The 27,650-nt window shown below is 37.6% G+C and overlaps 1 protein-coding gene across 1 annotated transcript in view; it reads right to left on the reverse strand.

Annotated features, from left to right (window-relative positions):
* LOC123869839 overlaps positions 1-22,793 on the reverse strand; it is a 68,200-nt gene extending 45,407 nt beyond the window's left edge. Inside the window, exon 1 of the mRNA XM_045912900.1 lies at positions 22,643-22,793. The gene's annotated coding sequence lies outside the window, so the exon portion shown is untranslated. The remainder of the gene's footprint in view (positions 1-22,642) is intronic.
* Between the last annotated feature and the right edge of the window lie 4,857 nt (positions 22,794-27,650).

Raw genomic sequence — 27,650 nt, forward strand, 5'->3', positions numbered from 1 at the left:
TTCTATAGCCTCCCTAGGTGATGCCCGGAAGGCTAAACATCTCATATGAAATGGCTCGTTGTAGTTCCTTGTTGAACAATCTACTATTTTTAACCCCCAACCCAAAAAGAGGGGTGTTATAAGTTTGACGTGTGTATCTGTGTATCGGTCTGTGGCATCGTAGCTCCTAAACTAACTTTTTTTTTGTTTGAAAGGTGGGGCTTGATCGACAGTGTTCTTAGCTATAATCCTAGAAAATCGGTTCAGCCGTTTGAAAGTTATCAGCTCTAGTTACTGTAACTTTCACTTGCCGGGGGTGTTATAAATATTTAATTTACACTTGTTTTCAAAAGTTCTCGCCTTTATAGTGGTAGCAATTTTTTGTAACCATATTCATTTCTTTATCACAGAAATGTATAAGTAAACCTTATTTAGGATTACGACGTAGTATGGGAATTATCTTCTTACCTATTAATAGGTAAGAAAATAAAGAAAATAATTTGTGGGAATACTTCGTAGGAAAATAAATACTAGGTTGAGTGGATATAAGCTTCCAAATGACAAACAGCCATGAAAACCATTGAAACCTTTCACCGAATAGCTGTTGAATGAATGTATTCGCGGAATAATACGTCTCGCATGATTGATGTCGCCGAGTGACGAGATGAAATGGAGATGAAAAGGATTCCCACAGACGTAGAGCATTCTGGCCTTTTTATGATAATCTTTCTGTATAAGAAATAATTTACAAAATATTTTGTTGGATTTTGTAAAGCAAACATGACAAGGAAACTTCGATGGACATTCTTTTTTTTATTTCAATCTCACCTGGTGGTAAGTGATGATGCAGTCTAAGATACTACTTCATTATTCATCTTTTATTTCACTAGAATCGCAAGACTTATCTTTTCATGTTGTAGATTGCAGGCAGGCAGGTAATTTTCTGATACCAAATTATATAAACGGTTCGAAAACAAAATAGCGTGATAGGTGCTCATTGTACGCGATTCGTTAACTGCACGAATACACACAAAAAGGTATCGACTAAACAACTCCATGGCAAAGCTTTATTGTGAAAATTGTGTCATCATCATCAATCGTCATGATCAACCTATTTCCGCCCCACTACTGAGTACGGGTCTCCTCTCAGAATGAGAAGTGCTTAGGCCATAGTCTGCCACACTGGCCCAATGCGGATTGGCAGACTTCACACACCTTTGAGAACATGGAGAACTCTCAGGCATGCAGGTTTCCTCACGACGTTTTCCTTCACCTTTAAAGCAAGTGATATTTAATTGCTTAAAACGCACATAACTGAAAAGTTAGTGGTGCGTGCCCGGGATCGAACCCCCGACCTCCGATTCAGACGTTCTAACCACTAGGCTATCACAGCTTACTAGGATATCACAGCGAAAATTGTGTACTACACAAGAATAATTTATATATTTTTGAAAACAAATACAAATAAATAATAACCATTTATGAAAGGCATTGCTGCAATTGTTATAATAATTAATTTGTCCCAACACAATACAGCACTGCAATGCTCCTTTATTAAAAATGTTTGGTTTTTTTTTTAATTTAATTACGCCCCAACAATTAGATTTCCGCTCATTCAGGCGTGATGTGAAAATTTAATGATGCTTTTGTTTATGTTTGTCTGAAAATTAAGGTTTATATAATAATATTATTTTAACGAACGTCGAATAGCACCGGTGCATACAATAAGGTGAAATTAAAAAAGTAGATGAATTATTTCGGCTCAAGTTCTAAAGAAAATCTGCAAGTTGCTTCATTACGCCCGACCGGTTCCAGTCAAAAATAAAACCGAAATGGTAAAACCGGCGAGTGTAATAGTTCTTAGTGCGAGTCGGCGAGTGCCTTGCTCTTTTAGGGCTCCGTAGATAATAATTATCACATCTTACAAGTTCAACAATTAACAATCAAAGAGTACCTACCTATTTTGGATTTTGACTATGAGGGAAGTGAGATGAAGTTAAAAAAATCCCATGTCGAACCAGTGGTAGATGCTTTTGACGATTCGAAAGAACTTGTAAAAGTCTAATTGAATAAAAACATTTTTGAATTTGAACATGAAAACTTTCAGACCTTTCCAGGTAAAAAGTATGTGTTATATAGTTTTTAGCCCCCGAACTAAAAAGAGGGGTGTTATAAGTTTGACGTGTGTATCTGTGTATCTGTCCGTGACATCGTAGCTCCTAAACTAATGAACCGATTTTAATTTTGTTTTTTTTTTGTTTTAAAGGTGGCTTGATCGAGAGTGTTCTTAGCTGTAATGCAAGGAAATCGGTTAAGCCGTTTGAAAGTTAGCAGGTCTTTTCCAGTTCTTACTGTAACCTTCACTTGTCGGGGGTGTCATAAATTTTTAATTTACTCTTATTATCGCCTAGTAGATAGACTAGTAGATAGATCAGTCAGTTAGCCAGTTTTTCCTTTTATATTTAGATTTGCTCTGATTTATTATTGTAATTGGTATAATGAACAGAAACACGGTAGGAGAGAAGATAATCGTATTTCGCCGAACCGTGGAATGAGCGTTAAATATTAAAATGAAATTAACGTATTTATTATAAGCTAATAAGGCTTTATTAAGTTTGTAAATCATCCTACCCACGGGTTATTTACGTTAGCTTTCATTGTATGAATATTTCACGCCTGCCCAAAAAAAGGAAAGTAATGTTTTCAGCGTTCATGTAGATAGATAGGTAGATAGAAAGATAGATAGATAGATAGATAGAAAGATAGATAGATAGATAGGTAGAAGTCTTTATTGCACACAAAAACACATGTCAAGGAACACAACACAGTAAGAAGAAAACAGAAAAAACAATTGTGTGCTAAGGCGGCCTTATTGCTTAGAGCAATCTCTACCAGGCAACCTTTAGGCAGGCATGTATGTGAGTTAGTTTGTTCTCCCATGACTCCTAAATGCCTTTAGAAATTATATGTGTATCATTAGAATCCTTATATCATCCCGAATGGCACTGGCTATAGTTTTTTTTTTTTAAATTCAATATTATGGTAGAGCAGTTATGTTTTTAATTATTTTTTTTATCACTAGATACTTGTTTCACCTCGCAATTTATTTGTAACATTAACGGATTGGTTGTTGCTTGGTGGCTGGCTTTTCCTGCATGTTCAGCAGTGGGAGGGCGAGCAGTGCATATCGCATGCTGCATGTTGCACGATACAGATTTGTCTGTTTCAGCGGATTATAGCAAATTAAGCTTTTGGTTCCTTGTAATATTTAAGTAATCTCTGGGCGTACTGTTCTCAGAATTTCTTTGACCCTATGTACATAACTGACTCTACATAAATTTCAAATACCCGCGTATACCTTTTGGCTGTTTGCCAATAACCGATGCGTGCTACCAAATCAGGGAGCTATGACTAGGGCTGCCAAATTATTTGCAACAAACTTTGGCTAGTCTTTGAACGAAGAAACCAAAAAAAGGAAAGATTTGTTTTAACACTATATTTTATTAGTATGCTTACTTATATAACATAACATGTCCTTAAACAACACGCAGTCACCAGATCAAAGACGGGGCGTAAGTATGAATGTAACTACAGAGTTACATTCATACTTACGCCCCGTCTTTGATCTGGTGGAATTTCTAATACTTTCCTAGGGGAGCTTACGTTAAAAAGATAACGTCCATATTATGTAACATTTCAAGTTTCCAAAACAATAAAATACAATTATTTATTAGCATAATATGTTTAGGTACTTACATAAAATGTTAAATCTAAGATAATAAAAAGTCCAGTACATTAGCCATTTTGGCGTACTAATAAATACTACATACATAATAGACTTTATTGAGATGTACAAAAAAACTAGAATACAGGCGTCTAAATAGCGATTTGAGCTGTAAGTTATATCACCCAGTCCCGTCCGCATCAAATCAAATAAAATTATGTATTCAAAGTACTCTTTTTGATGGTCAGAATTGTTAGATTTGTAAGATGTTTTAATTAATCTCTTTTCCTTTATCGTATTTCTTTTTGTTCTATAAAATATTTCAAAGTGAGCGTTTGAAAGTAGTTGACAACCCTAGCCCCAATTTGAGCGTAACCCCTTTACCGACGACACGTAAACGAGGTTTAGCGTGCCGAACGGATTTGTCGTCGCCCGCACAATTTTGCTGAAGTGCACAGACGTTTGGAATTCTGAAATACATAGTTCCTAACATTTGGCATCCGTATCCGTTTGAATAAAGTGTAATATACTTAGAACTAGGATTTGTCCGTAAAACCTAGGATTTACCGAGTGAATGCTGATAAAAGTCCGAAATCAACAATTGGGATGATGATGATGTCGAAGATAAATTATTTCTTAATAACTATTAATTACTTTGTAAATGGACTTTTTAGTCTGAAATAAAATATTATTTATTTATCCCACTAATATTATAAAGGCGAAAGTTTGTGTGTATGTTTGTTACTTTTTTAACCAAGTATTACTGGACGGATTTGGCTGAAATTTAGAATGGAGATAGGTTTTACTCTGGATTAACACATAGGCTACCTATATCCCGAAAAATTGGACAGGTCCCTCGTGATATTTAAAAACCTATATCCACGCGGACGAAGTCGCGGGCATCAGCTAGTTAATTAAATAAAGGTTCTTCCAAAATTCGTAAAATCCACGTCCGCTGTTAGTTTTACGTTTGCTAGCCATTTTAAATTATCCATTTAACTAAAAAACGTACGTCAAATTACGTCAAACGTTTATGACGTCACATCTGTGTATTTAATACAAGCTCCCTTAATAAGCAAGCGTTTTGACGTTTGATAAAAAGTCCCTGATTTGACTAGTAGTCATCATCTCTATTCCACAGCCCAGTTCGGCATTTTACTATTAGGACTCAGCAAATCCTAGATTTTACTATAAGTTCCTAGGATTTACCTTAGTTCGGGCTTTTACAGTAACATGTAACCTTCTTAGTTAGCTGTCTTATTTTACAGTAGAAATAATAACAATACAGGTACAACACATTGTTATTGTATTTTGTTATTCAAATTTCACTCTAATACCAATTTCAGAACTGTAACGAGTTACGAGACATAATCGCTTTATTCAAATATTCTGATCCTAATTCGGAATGCCTGAAAATTTTTATGAATACAAAATTGCGAAATCAAATAAACAAAAGGTATTCCGCGTCTGATGAATATTCATGGGTAATAAAGGGAAATATGTATTTAGAGAGCTCTGAATATAATGGCTAGGCAATCAATTTAAAAATTATATACATCGAGGTTCTGTATTTTTTACACACTAAAACACACCTTTCATTTAGTCCGTCTATCCATCTGTCTGTGTGTCATAACCATCACTATAGTGCGTTTCATCGAATAGTACCTATGGCGTTATGTTGGTTCCCCTGTCTGTCCAAGTCATTGGCACCATATTTCCATAAGAAGACGTAGATTTTGTTTATTTTAATTTGATTTTCCTGAATGAATGAAATGAAAATCAAATGAAAATAAACAAAATCTGCGTCTTCTCATGCCAATATGGTGCCAATGACAACCCAACAGACAGGGGAGCCAACATAACGCCATAGGTACTATTCGATGAAACGCACTATACCCATGCCAAAGTGTTTTTGTTTATTTGTCTGTCTTTTAATCACGTCGCAACGGAGCAACGGTTGCACCTCACCTTTTGAATGGGTAGCCTTTAAAGATCTGGAGAGTGACATAGGCTACTTTTTATCTCGGAAAACCAAGAAGTTCCTATGGGATTTTTAAAAAGTAAATCCACGTGGACAAAGTCGCGGCCATCAACTAGCTTTAACAATAAATGTGTCACAGTTTAATCAGCCCTCCCAGTCACTTATTCAGCCACATTTGTATCAAGAGTTCTAGCTCTTTTACTCTATACGTTCGCACTTATGTTCTGTCTTACTCATCATCGATCACGAATTTTGTACGTCATGTAATACTTATCCTTTAATCATGAACTCTTTGAAACTCATGAAAACTTAGTAGGTACCTGGGTATACGTAATGCAAACAAAATGTTTACTCTCGAAAAGTCCTTGATGAAACATACCTTACAGAGAAATATGAATAAACTGAAACGCTTTGAAGAGGTAATGTTTGCTTCATACATTTCATACATATTCGTACTTTACATATGAATTATGAATGTATTTTCGGCATGGCTACCTACATGCAAATGTATTCTTATTATGAAAAGTGAATATTCAAACCTTTTGGAACGTGAATATAACCTAGTTTGTCGTTATTTACCTGCCTCGTTGGTTTTGGGGCTAGCTAGTTTTGCTACGGGTCTTGAGGTCCTGGAGTCCTGTTCGAACCATAAAATATAGTATGAGACCACGAGAGAGAACTAAAGAAGTGCATAAAAACATAAACAAATTAAAAGAAAAAAAGCGACTGTCATAATGTAAATACGATAAATAATAATAATAAAAACTTGTAATGCTCGCTTCTAGACCTAAGTAAACAGTAATTCATTTCATTTTTACTTCCAGAATACATAATATTAAAAATGTCTCTCAAGAAGTTCCAAATTATTTATTAATCAAATCCTACTACAATGTAAAGGATTATTTAAATGATAAGAGAGCTTGGGAATGAGCTGCTTAACATCTTTGATAGTTCTAATAAGTTAAGTGATTTGGTGAAGTGGTGATGACAAAAAGAATACCCGGCTAAGTTTGTTGTGCGTTTGGCACCCACGTAGCTTTAGTTTTAAGTTTATGTAATTAATTATCACCGCTATATCTTCTTACAAATCTAACAGTTCTGACGATCAAAAGGAGTACAGTAGTGCGTACTTCACACTAATATTAAAAAAAAATATATTATAAAGGCGAAAGTTTGTGTGTATGTGTGTGTATATTTGTTACTCCTTCACGCAAAAACCACTGGACGGATTCGGAATGGAAATAGATAATATCCTGGATTAGCACATAGGCTACTTTTAATGCCGGAAAATCAAAGAGTTACCACGGGATTTCGAAAAACCTAAATCCACGCGGACGAAGTCGCGGGCATCAGCTAGTTGTACAATAACAGCCGAGTTTCATTCAGACTCCGCAGCAGTCGCCTCCTTATTATATTTGGCGCAGTCGATAGAATAACTCACGCTATACATGAATTACGAATCGCTTCCCTATGGGGAGAATCACTGACTTCGGAGACAATACTACAATAGTTTCATTGCAATTTTAATTTTTAATTACTTAATATTTTTTTTACCACTAAAACGCCGCTAGCGCATTTCACGTGTATTCAAACTGAAATTTCCGACATTGGAATGTTACTACGTGTTCAAAATACATTAAAGCTTATTTTATAACGTTATATAATATTAAATTTGGCACGGTGTGATTTATTAAGTTTATGTAAAACACGAACGCGGACGAATTTTACGCTCGTTGAGCTGTAATTACACCTGGCGTTATTTGGAAATGTTTAAATTCAATTTATAATTTTAAGTGATTACAGGAAAAACCGGTCAAATGCCAAACGGACACGCACATGATAGGCTTGTAGCATCGTACAAGATATAATTCTATGTTGGTAATTATTAAATTTCCATGACGGCTCTTTTGAAATTCACTATCTTTGTTGTATATTAAATCTCATAATAAAGACTATTGATAAGATACCATAAAAAACCACTTTTTTAAATCCTGTATTTTTTAAAAGTTCACAATATATTGCAAATAAAACATCTGACTGACGCTGAGGTCAACGAACGTTACGTAAATAGATCAGTCGAAGCCAGCGATGCAGCTTGCTGTAGCATTATGCTGAGTGGGAGACCTATGTTTGGTCATGTGACACATTAATTTTAGTACATTTTAGCTTATAAGTACAATATTATGTAGAATAACTCAATTAGTTTTAAGATACACTAGCCGATGCCCGCGACTTCGCCCGCGTGGATTTAGGTTTTTCGATATCCCGTGGGAACTCTTTGATTTTCCGGGATAAAAAGTAGCCTATGTGCTAATCCAGGATATTATCTATCTCCATTCCAAATTTCAGTCAAATCCGTCCAGTGGTTTTTGCGTGAAGGAGTAACAAACACACACACACACACACACACACACACACACACACACACACACACATACATACAAACTTTCGCCTTTATAATATTAGTGTGATTGTAGTGTTACAGTGAACAAATAAAAAAAAATTCTTTCTTTCTTTCAAGTCAATGCTGCGTCGTAGGCGGGGCATTCGCCCAAATTTAGCACGCTAACAATGTGAGTTTGAAAATTACTAAACCACTAAAACTAAGAGATAAAGCAATTAATGGTTATTGGCATTGGATTGTGTTAAGGCAGTATAATAATAACGCTAAGTTTTTGCTAGCGTCCTAATTACACCCTGTATTCTTTTAAGTACTACTTAGTATCTGTGCCAGTAGCCAGCAGCACTTACTCTAAAATTCAAATAAGTATTGGTGATTACATACAAAATTATAATTATACCTATCACTAAAGCGAATAGGAATTTAATTCACCTAATTTTAATCACTCGGAAGTTTAGTCATTTAACCGTTTAATGTGGTGAAACTAATCGGCCAATAACCGACACCCAGCGCGGCCATCATCGGTACTCGGTATAACGATAGATTGTATTTTGACAACGCAGTTTAGGATTGTGAAAACTGATAATACCTACAGTGCCAATGGTCGGTTCACAAACGATTTCCTATTTTCTGCTTTCACCAGGGTTGCTTGGTGGAGATTGCTTTGAGCAATAAGGCCACCTTTGAATGTAATTGTTTTAAGTTTTAAGTTTATTTGTTTTGTCTTGGTTATTTTATGTTTTGTGTGCAATAGAGTTTTCTATCCATCTCTCGATCTATTATTGAAATAGTATATTGATCATTATCATTCCCAAACTGTCGTCTTATCATAATTTAGTGCTCACAATCTAATCTAATTTAATCCCTGCCAATATCTAATGAGACGTTCCCTTTTATATGCGCCAGAGGCAGCTTCAGAAACCTCACGTACCTACTTTCCTACTATCTTCTACCTACTACAAAAACCCTTTTCGAAGAAATCAATCCAAACCCAAATGTAACTCATACAATTTTCAAAAGGTGCAATCATATCACTATACTGGGGAGCTCATCAATTCGTAAAAAAGATATCACTCACTTAGCGCCCGTGTTTTCCCTTTATAACATAACAAAAAATGTACAAATCTTCCTGAAACGTTTCTTGCTCCTACAGTTGTCTTAGCATGAGTTTATACATCTCCAGAACGATGATAGATTTCGAGTATCGATGAACTACAACTTTATTTTAAGGCTTGAGTTCGTCCAAACATCGTTAACTCGTATCGTATATCTTATGAATCTCTCTCTCTCTCTCTTTCGCTGTGTTGTATTTCTGATGGGTTATGTTCGTGATCCCTTTTCATAACCACCCATCACTACCCATATTATAAATGCAAAAGTGTGTTTGTTTGTTGGTTTGTACTTTAATGACGTCGTAACGGAGGAACGGATCGACGTGATTTTTTTGCATGGGTATAATTCTAGACCTGGAGTGACATAAGCTACTTTTTATCCCGGAAAATAAAGAATAATCGCACAGGATCTTTTAAAACCTAAATCCGTGCAAACAAAGTCGCGGGCATCACCTAGTTAATTAATAATGGTTGCAGATTCACTAATGATAATAACAATGCGATGGGAATGAGTGGGCAGTTGATCATAATATTATGATATTAATAAAAAGTACGATACTCCTTTCAAGTTAGCCCGCTTCCATCTTAGACTGCATCATGTGTCATCGAATGAAAAATCTATGAACGTTATCGTAATGTGCCAAATCGTACTAAGCCTACATAAGGCGTAAATACATAATAAACGTCGTGAGAATGATTGATTGTCCCCGGGTGCCGAGATGAAAAACTTCCAGCGGATATTCGGAGCTTTTTGTCGCCTTTCTTTTTATGATGGCACCTGATACGGGCATTTTAGTTTCACGGGTTCTTTCTTATAACAAAGCCGTGCCAGGACTGATAAAGTCGACGTAGGTTAAACCTTTTTTTATTAGGTGACGCTGTAGTCTAAGATGGAAACGCTTAGTGCGTTACGTACGTACGCTTGGAAAGGGTATAGCAGTTTATGTTAGTTTTATCAAACCCATACCCCATATAACCACCAAAAAAACGGTAAATGGAAATTGTGAAGTGCTTAAGACGCCGATGCCAAGTTCAGGATTTGGACTCCAATTTTTAGAGCATAATGTATGTATTTCAAATATATTTTAAAGGAAAATAGTATAACTTGTTTCAACAATGAAGGAAACATTGTGAAGAAACCTGCTCGCCTGGAAGTACTGCATAAAGCTATCAAAGGTGTGTGAAGTCTGCCAATCCGCAATTTGAGAACATTGTGGACTCTCAGGCATGCAGGTGTCCTTATAATGTTTTCTTGTACAAAAAAGCAAGTGGCATTAATTTCTAACAAAAAGCATCAAAATGAAAAGTAAGGACTCTTTTAATAAGAGGCCGAAGTAATTAGGCTAATACCGCTTCTAATGTCAATTTGGTTTCACTAATCAAAATATTTCATAATCTTATAATGAGGAGATCCCTTGGAAATCCGTAGGAAAACCACAGTAACCGACATAACTCAAGCGGCAATGGGCAGAGCACATACTCATAGTTCAAAAAACCGATAGACGTTGAGGTCCCAAGCTGCTAGAATGGCACCGGAAAGCGCAGCGTTGGAAGACTTTCCCCTAGGAGGACAAACAACATCAAACGAGCCGCAGGGAGCCACAGGGAGCCACAGGGAGCCGCAGGGAGCCGCAGGGAGCCGCAGGAAGCCGCAGGAAGCCGCAGGGAGCCGCAAGTAGCTACAGGGAGCCGCAGGGAGCCACAGGGAGCCACAGGGAGCCACAGGGAGCCGCAGGGAACCGCAGCGAGTCGCTAGATTCAGGCGGAGCAAGACCGTGGTGAATGGAAGTCTCTACAAGAGACCTATGTCCAGTTTTAGACATCTATCGGTTGATAATGATGATGATAATGAAATACTTGTTACAAATACCAAACTAAGTATTAATTTACTATCATAAATTGTTTGTTTAAGTAGTTTGTATCAACAATGTTTTAATCAAAAGTTTTAATGGAAAGTTATAACGGAGATTCAGGTGGAATTAATATAAAGGGCGGTATTTTGACCGGGGCTTATCGGTTATCCGTGATCTGTGGTCGGAACTAGAATCGTTCAATCAAAGTTACCGTGCGCCTTTGTTGAATATTCGGAGTAAAGCTTAATGGCCAATTTAAAACGCATTATGGTTGTTTTAATTTTGGTTTTGTTGGGGGTGGAGGCAGTGTGGACTAGAGAACAGTTCACGACAGTAAGCCCTAATTCACACGAGCGTTAAAAATCGTTGCGTTAAAAAAGCGTTGCGTTAAAACCCGGCGTTGTGCTGAAAATACAACAGCAAATGTGTGAACAGATACTTACTTGGGTATGCATTTGTTGTATTTGACCGCTTTTTTAACGGACGTTAAAAAACTCTCATAATGAGGCTTTAGGAACTTGTAAAAAATCGTCGAGGCTTCGACATCACTAGCAGGTGACGCAGGTGATAGCATATTTTGACGCTAGGTAGCCTGATGTTGCGGCTACATCAATGCCCAATAACGCCATAATTATCGCGATAATCAACGCGTTAAACTGAGTAACCACACTTGAACGGTTAATGTCTAATGCTAATTGCATTGGGGTTAAAATCGGTTAACGCCAAACGGCATTGTGAATGTAGTCGGAGGGTCCAAGGTTCGATCCCGGGCACGCACCTCTTTTCGGAGGTATGTGAGTTTTAAGCAATTTATCTCGCAAGGAAACCTGCATGCCTGAAAGTTATTCGTAATGTCTCTCATGTATGAAGTCTGCATTCGCCTTGGTCAGCGTGGTAGACTAATGGCCAAACCATTCTGAGAGCTATTGTATAACCAGCCTTATACTGATAGCAGGATATTAAAAGGCCCGCACAGAACGCTGTCGCTATAACTCAACTTTCATAAGCCCTCTAAAATTGGTATTGGAACGTGCTTTAAATAAGGGCGGATATGGGCACGACCCGTTATAAATAAGGGTCAGTTAACGATGAGTTTGCTGGTAATATGCGATATTTTTTCACTACCTACATCTTCAGTAGATTGTGCAGCTTTCAGATTATAAAGGTTTTTGTGAACAATTTTTAGGGTTCCGTATCTCAAAAGGCAAAAAGGAACGCTTATAGGATCACTTTGTTGTCTGTCTGTCAAGAAACGTAGAGGGTATTTCCAGTTGACCGGAATTTCATGACTCTATCATGAAATTTAGAAAGTAGCTAGGTCTTATAGCACAGGTAAGGCGAAAAATCGGAAAACATCACAAAAAAGAATCAAAATGTGTTCATGAAAAAATTAATATACTAAATAACATTATCTTGCACTGTTTTTTTACATAAAAGTATTAGGATACGTATATCTTGTACGATAGTACGGAACCCTTCGTGCACGAGTTCGACTCGCACTTGGCCGGTTTTTTATGTAATATGCTTACACAGTAAACTTTTAAAACTAAGTAATAATGTCGGAATTTTACTACCGGCAATCAAAAATAGTATAGGCTCCTAAAGTTAATGGCCATAATTTATAAGCCTGGCAAAACTTTTTACATCACTTTTTCACTGAATCCATTCGCCTAAAACTATCATCAGTGACAATAAATTATTTGTACAATCAATAAGCCATTCAATTTCTGTTTCCACATTATTTATTAACTACACATTCTAACAGTAAATCAATCGTGGCACATTTCAATTTTATTGCGAACGATTTGCTTCGTGAAATATTTCATCCGGATCTAAATCCCGTTCTATCTAGTTTGGTAAAGTGATGCGGGCTTGCAAATTCGCGGGAGAAAATCCAAACAGCCTCAGCGGTGATGGAGAGGGCTATGCTTGGAGTTCCTCTACGAAATCAAGAAACGAGGAGACTTTAAGGAGCACCAGAGTATCCAACATATCTCAACGGGTTGCGAAGTTAAGTAGCAATGGGCAGGGACATAGTTCGAAAAACCAAGAAACTTTGAGGTCCCAAGGCTAGACTGGTGACCTTGCACCGGAAAACGCAGGGTTGGTTGGTCTAATAATTTTTGCACGTGTTCTTCAAAAACGAAAACAGTGAAAATGCAGTAAAACACAAAAAAGCAAAAATAATCGTTGCATGTGTTAAAAGTTTGATACAAGAGTCACTAAGTACAAAGATAGTCTTTACATTTGAAATGCATAGTTGACTGCGCAAAATCCGCACTCTGCTAAGCTAATCCGCACTTTGCAAATCCGCCTGTGTTTATGCCTGTGCGGCATAAACTTGTTGACGTTTCGGCGTAGAGGGTTTAATGAACACTGAGCAAGTCCTGATTCTGCGGTATGCATTGGTTATTTATTGGCAATCCTCCAAAACGTAGGTCTGAGCGGCTATGGAAAATCTGTATGGGTGTGTTTAGCATTTATTTTGCCATTACCATTTATTTATTTACCGAGATGTTCACGACTTTATCTGCATGGATTTAAGGTTTAAAATGCCGTGGGAACTCTTTGATTTTCTGGGATAAAACGTAGTCTATGTCACTTTCCAGGTCTTTCGCTAGATCCATACAAAAAAATCTTCCTAATGCTCCGTTGTCGCGTGTTTGAAGGACAAAACAACAAACCAATAAATTAACAAACCAACAAACAAACACGTATGCACGATTAGATGATGTTCTGTCCCCGGACCAAGACTTTTACATACCTAAAACGTTGTTAAGGAAAAAAAGACGCGACTCACTCTCTACGGGTATGCGTTGGCCCTCAATAGATGATGCCATAGTATATAACATTTCTCAAAGAAAGAGAGATCAGCTGTGTGCACACAATAATCGAGTCAGAACGCTTGTATTACATAATTCAATTCCCTAACGTAACCATTCCAAATCTAATAGAAGCAATTGCCCCAATAATTCATTACGCGACGCAATATATGTTCTACCAGAATTTCATTATAACTAAATTGTGTTTAACTAACTGAACCGAATACTTAGGAACGTTGACATTTATCCTATATTTGTCGGTTTATTTGGTACCTTTTCTTGGATAAGCCACGTAGAACCTATTTCCATGAAAATTGCTTCTAATATAGCTTGTATAATGTACCTAAAATTCATATGAACATTTTCGTTAAACAATTTCAGTCACAATTATTATCATATTAAAGTAAACAAGAAATATTTAATTAAAATATTTAAAAAACTACAACTGTCCTGCCATAAAGATTTATTTAAAAAAATTGAGTCAGTGTTACTCAGGACGATGTAAGGAACTAACGATATCAGATATCAGTTTGAGAAGTTATGGGTGAAATAAAGAAACTCATATACCTACAGAGTACAGACATATATATAAATCCTGAAAACATTACACTCTTTTTTTTTTTGGGCAGCCCTGTAAAAAACTGATTTTAAACTAATGAAACACAGTAGTCACGCCGCACCGCCACTCCACTCCACATGTGTGTGTCTTGCGCCTTAGACGGTAATCCGTCAGACACACAAGTGACTAGCAAAACAGAAAGCGAAACCTATCGTCTAATGGCTGCCTATCTCTAAGTGCGTTAGTGAGATTGCGTAACAAATGTAAAACCAATTCCGCGACGCAATGCGAAAAGGAACAATAAAATTTATTACTCGAGAATTGTAAGAATCGTGAGAATTGTGCGTAACTCGCTCTCCATAAATTCAGACCTTCCCTCGGAGCGTTTCGGCGAACACAGCCGCTATCGTAAGGAGGCTTTGACTGAGTAGGTATGTACCGACGAGTTTCTGTAAAGTCAGGGTTGGGAAAAGTCACTTTCAAACCACCACCTCGCATGGTCCCACCAACCTCACGGTTATGTATACGGGCTGCCCGTTCGGTATTTGCTCTGGACATGTTTCCTGGGGCGCTTTCTTGACTTCTGACTCCCTACAAGTTGAGTATATTCTCTTACTTCCTTGTCCTTATTACGCCACTCTCCCCTTTCTGGGGTAGACCATTAACAGGAGTGTATCTTTCTCCCCTTTCTGAAGCAAACGTTCATACATCACACGGATCCCCGCGTGCCCAGCGATCCGGATCCTGGTATAGCTTCCCAAAGCTTTTTGCCCAGGCGACGAGATCCTGGTAATAGACTGCACACTCATTTTTGCGAATTACGACATCCAGCAAGGTGCCAGTTGTATACAAATGTAGAACCAACTCCCTTCGGCGGTGTTTCCACTAGATTTCAACATGGTGCTATTCAAGGGGCGGATCAACTAATTTCTGAAAAGAAGACAACGCATTGGCGGTTGCTGGTTCTGCAAATGTTCAAAGGGCGGCGGTAATCACTTAACACTAGGTGACCCACCCGTTTGTAAAAAATCAGTTTTAGCAATGGCAGCCCTAGTGAATGCGGAGTTTTTCGTCGCCAAATCCCTCCCGCTCTATTCCGCCGCCACACATCTGGTTTACGACGGTCGTTACTCTGATTTCACTTGCTAATCTTTCCGCTCGGAATTCTATTTAGTTTTGACATTTTTTTATTTTTCCTGCGTAGCTACTGGTTAATTTATTCGTCAGTAAATATTTCACTTCGTTGATTTGCCACTTTTTCCTGTTCGTGAAAGCTGAAAATAAACCTTTTTATTTTGGCTTTTTTTAGCCTATTTTCCAGGATGCAAGCTATCTGTGTACCAAATAGATGATGCCCGCGACGAAACGCCGTCCACGTGAATTTAGATTATTTAAGAAATCCGTTACAACTATTTTTTTCTGGGACAAAAATAGCCTATAACTGTCCCTGGGATGCAAGGTACCAAGACAATGATCTCTGTCAAAATCGTTAAAATGGATAGGCCGTGATAAGCTAGCAGACAAACAGATGACACAACTTTTTAGCTTCGATCTACCATCGAATAAAAACCTAAAAAAATTGCATAAAAATATCCATTTTTTTAATATTTCATGAGCTCAACAAGAATTTGAACCTGCGCTCTTTCATTTTTGATTTCAATTCATTCATTGAACTATTCAATTCCATTATGTTGCTGATAAATTGGTTCAAACTTTAGATACCTTTCTGGTATTGGAAATTCCGTACATTCGAAATGCATTTCAATATCGTGGAAATATTATATGTTGCCCTATTTAAAAAAAAAAACTGTAGTAAAAATATATTTTCGAAAATTCGACGTTATCTGTTGAAATATTTTCTATAGTAACAAGTGTAAATTAAAAATTTATAACACCCCCGACGATCCAAAGTATTTGAGTTTTCCAAAACATCATTTTCAAATAAATAATTATGTATATAGGCAACGTCCATCTTGAAAGCTTGACATTTGTCTATTGACATAATATTATGAACCTAACGGTTATCTAACCCTCTTTTCTACAAGAAAACTAGAAAAGAGCTGATAATTCTTAAACGGCTGAACCAATTTTTTTAGATTATAGCTAAGAACACTCTCGATCAAGCCACCTTTCAAACAAAAAAAACTAAATTAAAATTGGTTCATTCGTTTAGGCGCTACGATGCCACAGACAGATACACAGATACAAAGATACACAGATACACAGACACACAGATACACAGATACACAGACACACAGATACACAGATACACACGTCAAACTTATAACACCCCTCTTTTTGGGTCGGGGGTTAAAAAATAGTAATCTTTGGGAAACAAGTGTAAATTAAAAATTTATAACACCCCCGACGATCCAAAGAATTTGAGTTTTCCAAAACATCATTTTCAAATAAATAATTATGTATCTAGGCAACGTCCATCTTGACAGCTTGACATTTGTCAATTGACATAATATTATGAACCTAACGGTTATCTAACCTTCTTTTTTACAAGAAAACTAGAAAAGAGCTGATAACTCTTAAACGGCTGAACCAATTTTTTTAGATTATAGCTAAGAACACTCTCGATCAAGCCACCTTTCAAACAAAAAAAAACTAAATTAAAATCGGTTCATTCGTTTAGGCGCTACGATGCCACAGACAGATACACAGATACACAGATACAAAGATACACAGATACACAGACACACAGATACACAGATACACAGACACACAGATACACAGATACACACGTCAAACTTATAACACCCCTCTTTTTGGGTCGGGGGTTAAAAAATAGTAATCTTTGGGAAAAAAGAGCTAGTAAAAAGTTGAACACATTGTTTTTTAACTACAAACTCGTTCTTTTCAACCAACTTCAACGAAGAAGCAGGTTCTCATCTCGACTGTATATTTTTTCCCCCAATCAATTTGTAGCAATTTCCAGTAAAATTGAAATCACTATTAAGCTGATTCCGAGCTCCCTGAATAATAATATTGTTTTTTTTTTTTTAAAAAGAATATTTTTTTTTCTTCTCGTCTGGCTTTACATAGATTAGCCAATGTCAAAAAAAAAAAGAAAAAAAAAAGAATATTAGCCATGCTAATCATGACTAATCCTCCCCTTTCCCCTTCAATTAAGCGTAAAGGTGCCCACGCACTTGAACTGCACTGCAGCGGAACTGCGCGTCGCGTCAGCGCCCCGCACGATATTCTCTCCAGGATATTGTGCCAGGAGTGAGTACGACAATAGTGCAACGGGTGGGGTTTGAACCGCCGACCTTTCGGAAGTCAGTCTGCTTCTCAGCCGTTGAGCTATCGAGGCTCTACTTTATAACGATAGTAATTATTTTATTAAGTATCTACTAGCTTATGCTATGCCTCTTGTAGGGACTTCCACAAGCCATGGTCTTGCGCCGCCTGAATCCAGCGGCTCCCTCTCGCCTGATGTCGTCCGTCCACCTAGCGGGGGGTCTACGAACGCTGCGCTTGCGGGTGCGAGGTCGCCATTCCAGCAATTTGGGACCCTAAAGTCTATCGGTTTTTCGAACTATGTGCCCTGCCCATTGCCACTTTAGCTTCGCCACCCGCTAAGCAATGTCGGTTACTCTGGTTCTCCTACGAATCTCCATTTCATAGTCGGATAATAACACAACAGGCCTACTTCCGTTCGACGATAATTATTGAGCGTGCCCCTTCCAGCTTTTAGTCAAAGACGTGGTTTTTTTTATTGAAAAGATCGTTATCATGAAAGGAAACCGGGAAAGCTGCCAAGAGTAGGAGTGTAGTAAGCCAACTTTGAAGCAGTCTACTAGAGTATGAGAACAGTTATTGTTTGACCTAAAATATTTGTAGTACATATGAGGAATAATTAATGTACCCTAACATACATTTTGGCAAAGAGTAACTTAATCGACAGTAGATAATATAGACTATCGTGTGCGCAAAACAGTAATTATTCCAATCTGAAGCGGAGGCGTATAACTGCGTATCGTTCCTACAAGCGAACTGCCGATGATAGATAGTGATAGGTAATATAGTAAAATTATTTTTCTGTCGCTCAGTGTATTTAATATTGTACTATATTTCTATTTATGAACTCAACATTTTTTCCTCTTTCATTTGATATCCCACTCGATATAATACAGCAAAGTAGTTTTGGACACCCCCGCTTTTTTGGATTTAACATCCGTCAGATCATTTTTTTTCCTATAAAATGTACTCTGTTTGTGATGAAAGTGGATGTTTTTCATTTACGTGGACTTGAAGGTCTGAGGTACCCATAATATGACAAGTGTAAATTAAAAATTTATAACAACCCCGACTAGTGAAGGTTACAGTAACTAGAAAAGAGCTGATAACTTTCAAACGGCTGAACCGATTTTCTTGGATTATAGCTAAGAACACTCTTGATCAAGCCACCTTTCAAACAAAAAAAAAACTAAATTAAAATCGGTCCATTAGTTTAGGAGCTACAATGTCACAGACAGACACACAGATACACACGTCAAACTTATAACACCCCTCTTTTTGGGTCGGGGGTTAAAAATCTGAATAATTATCTGAATTTATTCAGTTCTCCGACCCAAAATTGAAACGAGAAAGGCAAAAATATTGAAATGACCAAGTTTATTTATCAAGTAAACACTGTCGGTTTAGCGTTGATAAGATAAAAACATAATTTCGACAGTGAAGAGGCCTCACCTTTGAAATTATTTTTCCTCGACGATTTTGCTTAGCTTTCATTAACTTTGTATAATAAGACGATAAGGTGTAATATATTTAGTTAGTATAATAATGTTTTACTAAATTATCGTTATCATCATCATGATTATTATCGGACTGTGCACAACTAGTTTGATGCAGCGACAAGATGTATTGAGAAAAACCGGTCAAGTGCGCGTCGGGCCTCGCTCTCTTTGGGTTCCGTACATAATTATTACGAACATCATATTATTTAGGGTGTATGAGCTAGTACATCGCAATAAACCGTGAAAGAAAAACCCAAAAAATCTTGATTGTTTTGGTCACAACTTACAAACTATTCAATTAATTTGTTGTTTTGAATGTTTGTTGTTAAAATACAGTATATGGTACAAAATATACCATAATTCCATATTTTGAACAAGTTTATTTTTTAAAGTGACCCCGTCACGAAAATGGTCTAAAACTGACAACTTTAGTCCCCCATTTCCTTAGACTTAAAGATAAAAATAAAATAAAAATAAAGCTACCCCACATGCTAGGGTAAGAAATTTTTTCCGGCTCTTATTTCGTGTATAGGAGCCCCGCTCAAAAATAATATAATTTAAGTTCTATTTGAATATTCGGTTTTGGGACAACGTTTTACACTCAACACCAAAAGTTCAGATTTGTAACTCATTTAGTCTCCCAACTAATATGAACTCCGACCTGTGACACACGGACAGACAGACAGCACGAGCGAAATTAATAGGGCTCCGTTTTTAACCTTTAGCTACGGGGCCCTAATTACTTTGTTTTTCAGATATTGGGATATGTATTTTCAGGGAGGGTAAGTTAGGTACTACGCTACGTGTTCTTCATTACCACGAAGTGTGAGCTCACAGACGAAGATGATATGATTTTCAATGATGTTGTGAGTCGAACACAACTCCATGTCAAAGCGTCTCAAACGGTATAACATTTTGAGTTGCAAACACGAAAATTATTCTAACTAATTAGAATGCCTGATAATTTTAAAGGTAAACTAATCACACTAATATTATAAAGGCGAAAGTTTGTATGTGTGTGTGTGTGTGTGTGTATGTTTGTTACTCATTCACGTAAAAACTATGGGACGGATTTGGCTGTTTGGAATGGAGATAGATAATATCCTGGATTAGCACATAGGCTACTTTTAATCCCGGAAAATCAAAGAGTTCCCACGGGATTTCGAAAAACCTAAATCCACGCGGGCGAAGTCGCGGGCATCGGCTAGTATAGTATACCGCGGGACTGCAATTACTTTGATATATGGACTAATATTGTATTTCAAATCTTTAAATAGAGCAACCGCTGAGTTTCTTGCTGGATCTTCTCGGTAGGAAAGGCATTTGAATCTGTCTGATCATGATCTGTTTGGCATCGTAGCTCCTAAGCGAATGAACTGATTTTTTTTATAATACACTGATAAAACATAATCGTTCTGGCATTTCATTATAGAACACCTATATATTGTTGTATCGATTTAGTACCTACGTGTGTTCATGCTCATTTCAAAAGGTAAACGTCCACAGCTGGACATAGGGGTCTCGAAAGGATCTGAGTAACTTTTTAGAGCATTTCAAAAAAATAAAATGTCGTCCTCATTTCATGAAAAAAGTTTACTTACAATAATTTACACTGATCACAATAATCCTTAGACGATGTAATATTAGGTGTAGGTATAGAATAATAGTGAAGTTATGGGGGAGTGATATTATTATATTATGTGAGAGATAATATGAAGACAAATGCTTCTCCTTATTGCTAAATCAATTAATTAATAGTTTCTGCCAATAGTTAATGCTTCATCAGAAGTTCGCCAATAAAGATTAATGTGGGGCGTGACATACTTCACAAGATATTATGTTATTACCTATCTATAGGAATACCTACCTAGTACCTACTCTTAGATTATCATCTATCATCATGATGGACTTTTTGCTGGCTCACTACTGAGCACAGTTCTCCTTTCAGAGTAAGAAGGGATTAGGCCGTAGTCAGATTGACTCAGTCAGTCAGTCAGATGGTACCTATACAGATTGGCAGAGTTCAACTGAAAGCTTAGCCGGTTGCCTCCACGCAATTTTGCCAATTTGGAATTCTTCAATTGTAGGTATAGCAGCCTTACTTACTGTGTTTTTAGATTAACACACTGTTTAAACTTGTGGAAATGCTAAAAATTCTTTCGGAACCATAATAATAACAAGGATAAATAATGTTTAATATGAATACATAAAAGTGTATGGGTAAAACAGCTGCATTATTTATTATAGATAATTATAGTTAAGTAATGCATTAATTAACGTGAGTGATCCGGAATCAATTAAGTATTAATATCCATACAATATATTACGTGTATCACCTAATAGGTAATGCCCGCAATTTTGTGCGTGTGGATTTAGGTTTTTTGAAAACGTCCCGTCGTATTCCGTTTTTGCACCCTAAAATAGCCACCCTAGGGTGTATACTCGGAAACATGTCTTCTTCTATCCGTCCTTTACAAAGAATTTCTATATTATTTACTAGTCCTCGGTGTATTATATAGGCCAACACACCATAATTTTTCTGAGTATGCACCCTAGAGTGGGTGTTTTATGTGGATAAAGGGAATCCAAAAATCCCGTGGAAACTCTTTGATTTTTCTTAACCAATTATGATAATAATATGATGTAAGTAGACCGACACATTTTCGTATTTATAATATTAGTGTGGATGGTATGGAAATCCATCTGTCTATCAGTTTATCTGCACAATTGACTGATTTGGCAACTTCGACCAAAGTCAGTAACTGGGCTGGTTAATATATATCAGCATCGAATATTGTTACTTACATCTAAAACTAATAATTCTTAATTTTTTTACCTGAAAGCCGAAATCCATACTTACATACTAATATTATAAAATGTGCGAAAGTTTATCTGTACCACAGATAAGGGAATTACTCGTATCTGTGGTTCTATTATCTATCTATTACACAGCTCATCCCACTTACATCTCGGAAGCGGACAGGAACTACCTACTTGTTATACCGAAAAATCAGGAAATCAGACAGGAATTTTGGTTTATTCCGTTTATCCACCCTATAAAGCCATGCTAGGGTGTATACTCGGAAACGTGTGGCCGTCTTCCTTTTCTAAACCGATTACTTAGGTTAAATATGTAGGTATTTCTTTTCTAAATTGATTACCTGGTTGATTTGGGCGAAGATGGCACATTATAACTTTATAATAATAAAAGTCTATATAGCTGCCGTATATTACCTATAAACTTATGTGTTATACCTATGTAGATTGATCCTGTAATAATATGTAAGAGCGCTTAAGTTATAAAGTGTACTTTATATTGACTACTTAAGTACTTAGGTACTAATACTTATGTATGCTGGTTAGCATATTAATAAACATGAGAAGGGTCGAAAACTTATGTTTATACATAGCACATAGCCCTACTTAGATACTTGTATTATGATGAAGTAGTGAAAACACTTACGTGCAAGGCATGTCAGAATCCACTTTTGTCAGTACATAACACACACAGACACACACACTTTATATGATCACATCCACTGCATATTCGTAGAGCATGCTTCGCGATATCATTCGTGGTTTTTGGGACCCGCAGTTCGTGGATACCGGGGCGAGAGAGGGCGCAAACTGAGTGCGGGGTAGCGGCCGCGGGGCGAGGGGGGAGGCGCCGCGCAGGCGGGAATGGGGAACTTTATTTTTCCCTCGGATTGCCCACTTATCTTTGCTGATGCAGACTGCAAGGCAAAAGCGCAATTAGACATCGCGGCCGTGGATTTCATTGAAATTATGTTGCGATACTGTATCCGACTCGATCGATCGATCGCCTTGCTATCTTTGCACTCCTGGTAGAGTGTGGCTTTGATAGGCTATAATCATCATCATCAATATGATTATCATCATCATCATCTCAACCCATCATCAGCCTACTACGTGCTACTACTGGCATGGGTCTCCTCTCAAAATGAAAAGGTCTTAGAGCATAGTCCACCACGCTGGGCGAGTGTGGATTTACTGCTGATTCCTCATAATCAGTCTCTCTTGGATTGCTCGTACTTATCTTGCTAACACAGACTGCAAATATCTACTCATGTGCTGCAAGGCAAAAGCGCAATTAGACATCGCAGCCGTGGAATTGGTTGAAATTGTTGCGATACTGTATCAGACTCGATCTCGAATCGATCGCTTTGCTATGTATGTACTCCTGGTAGACTGCGTGGCAATAATAAGCTATGATCATCAACATCATCATCATCATCTCAACCCATCATAGCACATTATTGAGCAAGTTTCCTCTTCTCTTAGAATAAGAAGGGTTTAGCCCATAGTCCACCGTGCTGGTTGATTGTGGATTTACTGCTAATTCCTCATAATCAGTGTCTGTTGGATTGCCAGCTTATCTATCATCAGCAAGATGCAGACTGCAAGGCAAAAGCGCAATTAGACATGGCGGCCGTAGATTTCATTGAAATTATCACACTAATATTATAAAGGCGAAAGTTTGTATGTGTGTGTGTGTGTGTGTGTGTGTGTGTGTGTGTGTGTGTATGTGTGTGTGTGTGTGTGTGTGTGTGTGTGTGTGTGTGTGTATGTTTGTTACTCCTTCACGCAAAAACTACTGGACGGATTGGGCTGAAATTTAGAATGGAGATAGATTATACCCTGGATTAGCACATAGGCTACTTTTTATCCCGGAAAATCAAAGAGTTCCCACGGGAATTTTAAAAAACCTACATCCACGCGAACGAAGTCGCGGGTATCAGCTAGTGTTCTAATAATATCGCACTTGATCTTGACTTGAAAGCCTTGCTATGCATGTACTCCTGACTTGACTTTACCACCGATTCGAAATAAAGGTTCTACTGAGAATTGTTGGCAAGAAACTCAGCAGTTGCTCTTTCCAAATAGTAAAAAGATACAATATGTAACAATACACTACAAATTCAAATTCAAAATATTTTTGTTCAATTAAACTTTTACAAGTGCTTTTGAATCGTCAAAATAATCTACCACTGGTTTGTGGTAGATACATCATCTTGTGGGTAACTCAATGCTTAGCCAGTTGCTTCCACGCAACTTTGTAGCTAAGGAATTAAAAAATTGTATAATACCTCAACTTAATAAGTGTTTTTACAATTGTGTGTGTTCAAAAGTAGTGGCTGGCTTTTCCTGTATGTTTAGCAGTGGGAGGGCGGGTGGTGCATATCGCATGCTGCATGTTTCACCATGCAGATTTGTATGGTTTAGCGGATTATAGCAAATTAAGCTTTTGGTTCCTTGTATATCATCATGGACTTCCGCAAAGTAACATCTGCTTCTATACAACGTTTTTAATATTGTGTGAAAATACTTTAGGCCGATATTCATTGTCAAATTAGCAGGCGATTTTAATCACTAAGCAGATAGGTACGTTGAAAAACTTGAAATATAGCAGAAAGTTTAGAACTTAAAAGCAGATACAAGGAAACATCGATAGCTACCTTGTTTTAAACTATTTAGAGAAGAAGTTTTAACCTCAACAACAGCATAGAATGTACGATTCACATAACACCTAAATGGTTACCTACCTAAGGCGTGTCTCTATTGTTTTCCGAGACACAATCCCGGCGGATCTAATTGAGAAACTTCTTAAATCCTATCGTTGAGACTTGTATTTGCTGCAGGATTAAAGAAATTACAGGTTTTTCCTAAAACTCCTAGTTTTAATTCCAAAACCCCCTCCTTTTTCTACAACCGCACCGCTCGCCACCGCAAGCAATTCACCCTCATCAACTGGGTGCCTGGTGCACTTCGACTGCCCGTTGCGCCAGATACGTTTTTCCACGCACATGTAAACTGTGGAATCAACTCCCATCCGCGGTGTTCCCACTAGATTACAACGTGGGGTTATTCAAGGGACACGGCGGCGGTTCCTCTGGTGCTGCAAATGTTTATGGGCAGCGGTAATTAATCACTTAACATCAGATGACCCGCCTCATCGCCAACATAGACAGGACAATATTTTTTTTTTAACTATAAAAGTTCTCCAACAATCATATCTTATAAATAGTGGTTAAAAAAAACCCTTTTTCATTTGCCGCTAGAAGTGAAAAAAGTTGCTGGCATCGTCAAAATTCTACCAGATCTAGTGACAAAGTCACTAAATTGGCAACACTGTCCACGTAGTCACTACGTAGCATCAAACGAGACATCAAAGGTAGCATTGGTAGAGCCCCACTACGACGTAGTGGGGCTCTACCAATGCTATTTACTCTCTCCGGTATGAGGTTGGCATTTGAGCACCTCGGGAGGATAAAAGGATTTTTTTACCAGGAGTTTCACAAAAACACCCAAACAACAATTAGTCAACGGCACACCGATCGGGGCGTTAAGAGCACTAAAGAAAGGCTTTTAAAAGTTTCCTTTAATGTCTGATACAGTGTTTGTTTCGCCCTCTTGGCACGCGCGCCGCCATCCCGCCCGCGATAACATTAACATTCGTAAACTTTCACACGTATTTACGCTCTGGTTTTGTAAATCACACTTCACACTATCACACTAAAATAATCACACTAATATTATACAGACGAATGTTTGTGTGTAGGTGTGTTACTCCTTTACGCAAAAACTACTGGACGGATTTGGGATAACCTGATCCGTAGGTATAACTGATAATGTGTGGCACAGCTTTAAAAAAATAAACGTTTTTTTCTTTCTTTCAAATTTAGAATGGAGATAGATTATACCATGGATTAGCACATAGGCTACTTTGTATCCCGGAAAATCAAAGAGTTCCCATAAGATTTTTAAAAAACTACATCGAAGGAAACGAAGTCGCGGACATCAGGTAGTGATCTGATAAAGACCAAATTAGGGTTCCGTGTTTTGGGGTTCCGTACCCGAAGGTCGCCAACAGGACCCTATTATCTGTCCGTCTAGTCTGTCTGTCTGTGAGCAGTAACTTATGAATCGTAATAGTAGAGGCATAGGTAGAGAGTTGAAATCAAGAATGTGTATTTCTATTGCCGCTATTAATTAACAACCAAAATCGCCGCCATACAAATAAAGAAAAACTGAAAAGTGTTATTTGTAAGTACGATGACACGGAACCCTTCGTGTGCGAGACCGACTTGCACTTGACTGGTATTTTTCCAGTCAGGTTTTTTTAAAAATTATATTACCTCCTAAGTACTAAAGATCGTTTAACGGATTGTGAAGCTGAACTAGCAATGGGTATGGCAGATAGTACAAAAATCTGATAGATTTTGGGTCTTAAATTTCTAGAATAGTGAGCTCGCACTGGAAAGCGCAGTACTGGCAGAGACCCCAACACATAAAACGCAGTACTGGCAGAGACCCCAACACATAAAACGCAGTACTGGCAGAGACCCCAACACATAAAGCGCAGTACTGGCAGAGACCCCAACACATAAAACGCAGTACTGGCAGAGACCCCAACACATAAAACGCAGTACTGGCAGAGACCCCAACACATAAAACGCAGTACTGGCAGAGACCCCAACACATAAAACGCAGTACTGGCAGAGACCACAACACATAAAACGCAGTACTGGCAGAGACCCCAACACATAAAACGCAGTACTGACAGAGACCCCAACACATAAAACGCAGTACTGGCAGAGACCCCAACACATAAAACACAGTACTGGCAGAGACCCCAACACATAAAACGCAGTACTGGCAGAGACCCCAACACATAAAACGCAGTACTGGCAGAGACCCCAACACATAAAACGCAGTACTGGCAGAGACCCCAACACATAAAACGCAGGGGATTTGTCATCTTTGCGCTTTGGGGTGCGAAATCATTCCGATTGTACTTACCTAGTACTTACCGAGAATCGGAATGAATAGAGCTTGTCGATCTGTACATGGTTTCGTTTTTTAACCCTCGACCCAAAAAGAGAGGTGTTATAAGTTTGACGTGTGTATCTGTGTATCTGTCTGTGGCATCGTAGCTCCTAAACTAATGAACCGATTTCAATTTAGTTTTTCTTTTGTTTGAAAGGTGGCTTGATCGAGAGTGTTCTTAGCTATAATCGAAGAAAAAAATCGGTTCAGCCGTTTGAAAGCTCTTTTGAAAGTTTTCTTATAAGTAGAGGTTTTTGTGTCGGGGGTTTTTTAAATTTTAAGTTATTCATTGCCTCTGTTTGATGGAATGACATAGCTCTAAACATTTCAGTATAACATAGGTAAATCGATTTAAAAGCACTTCGTACAAATTACATTTTGTTTTGTAAAACGTAAAAAAAAAAAACATATTATATATTTAAATGAAAAAATTCTAATCAATTTAGACGAGGGTTTGACAGACTGAAGTCCTACTATATTTTTAGAGTGTATAAAAAATCATACCTAATTCATTCATGAAAATTTAATTAAGTATGTGGGTACTTATATTTTGTAAATGCAACAAATCCTCCTACGTGCATTATATGAAATTCATAAACTTTCCAAGTCCCCACGTAGGCTGC

Source organism: Maniola jurtina, chromosome 11 (assembly GCF_905333055.1).
Source record: "Maniola jurtina chromosome 11, ilManJurt1.1, whole genome shotgun sequence".
Lineage (NCBI taxonomy): Eukaryota > Metazoa > Arthropoda > Insecta > Lepidoptera > Nymphalidae > Maniola > Maniola jurtina.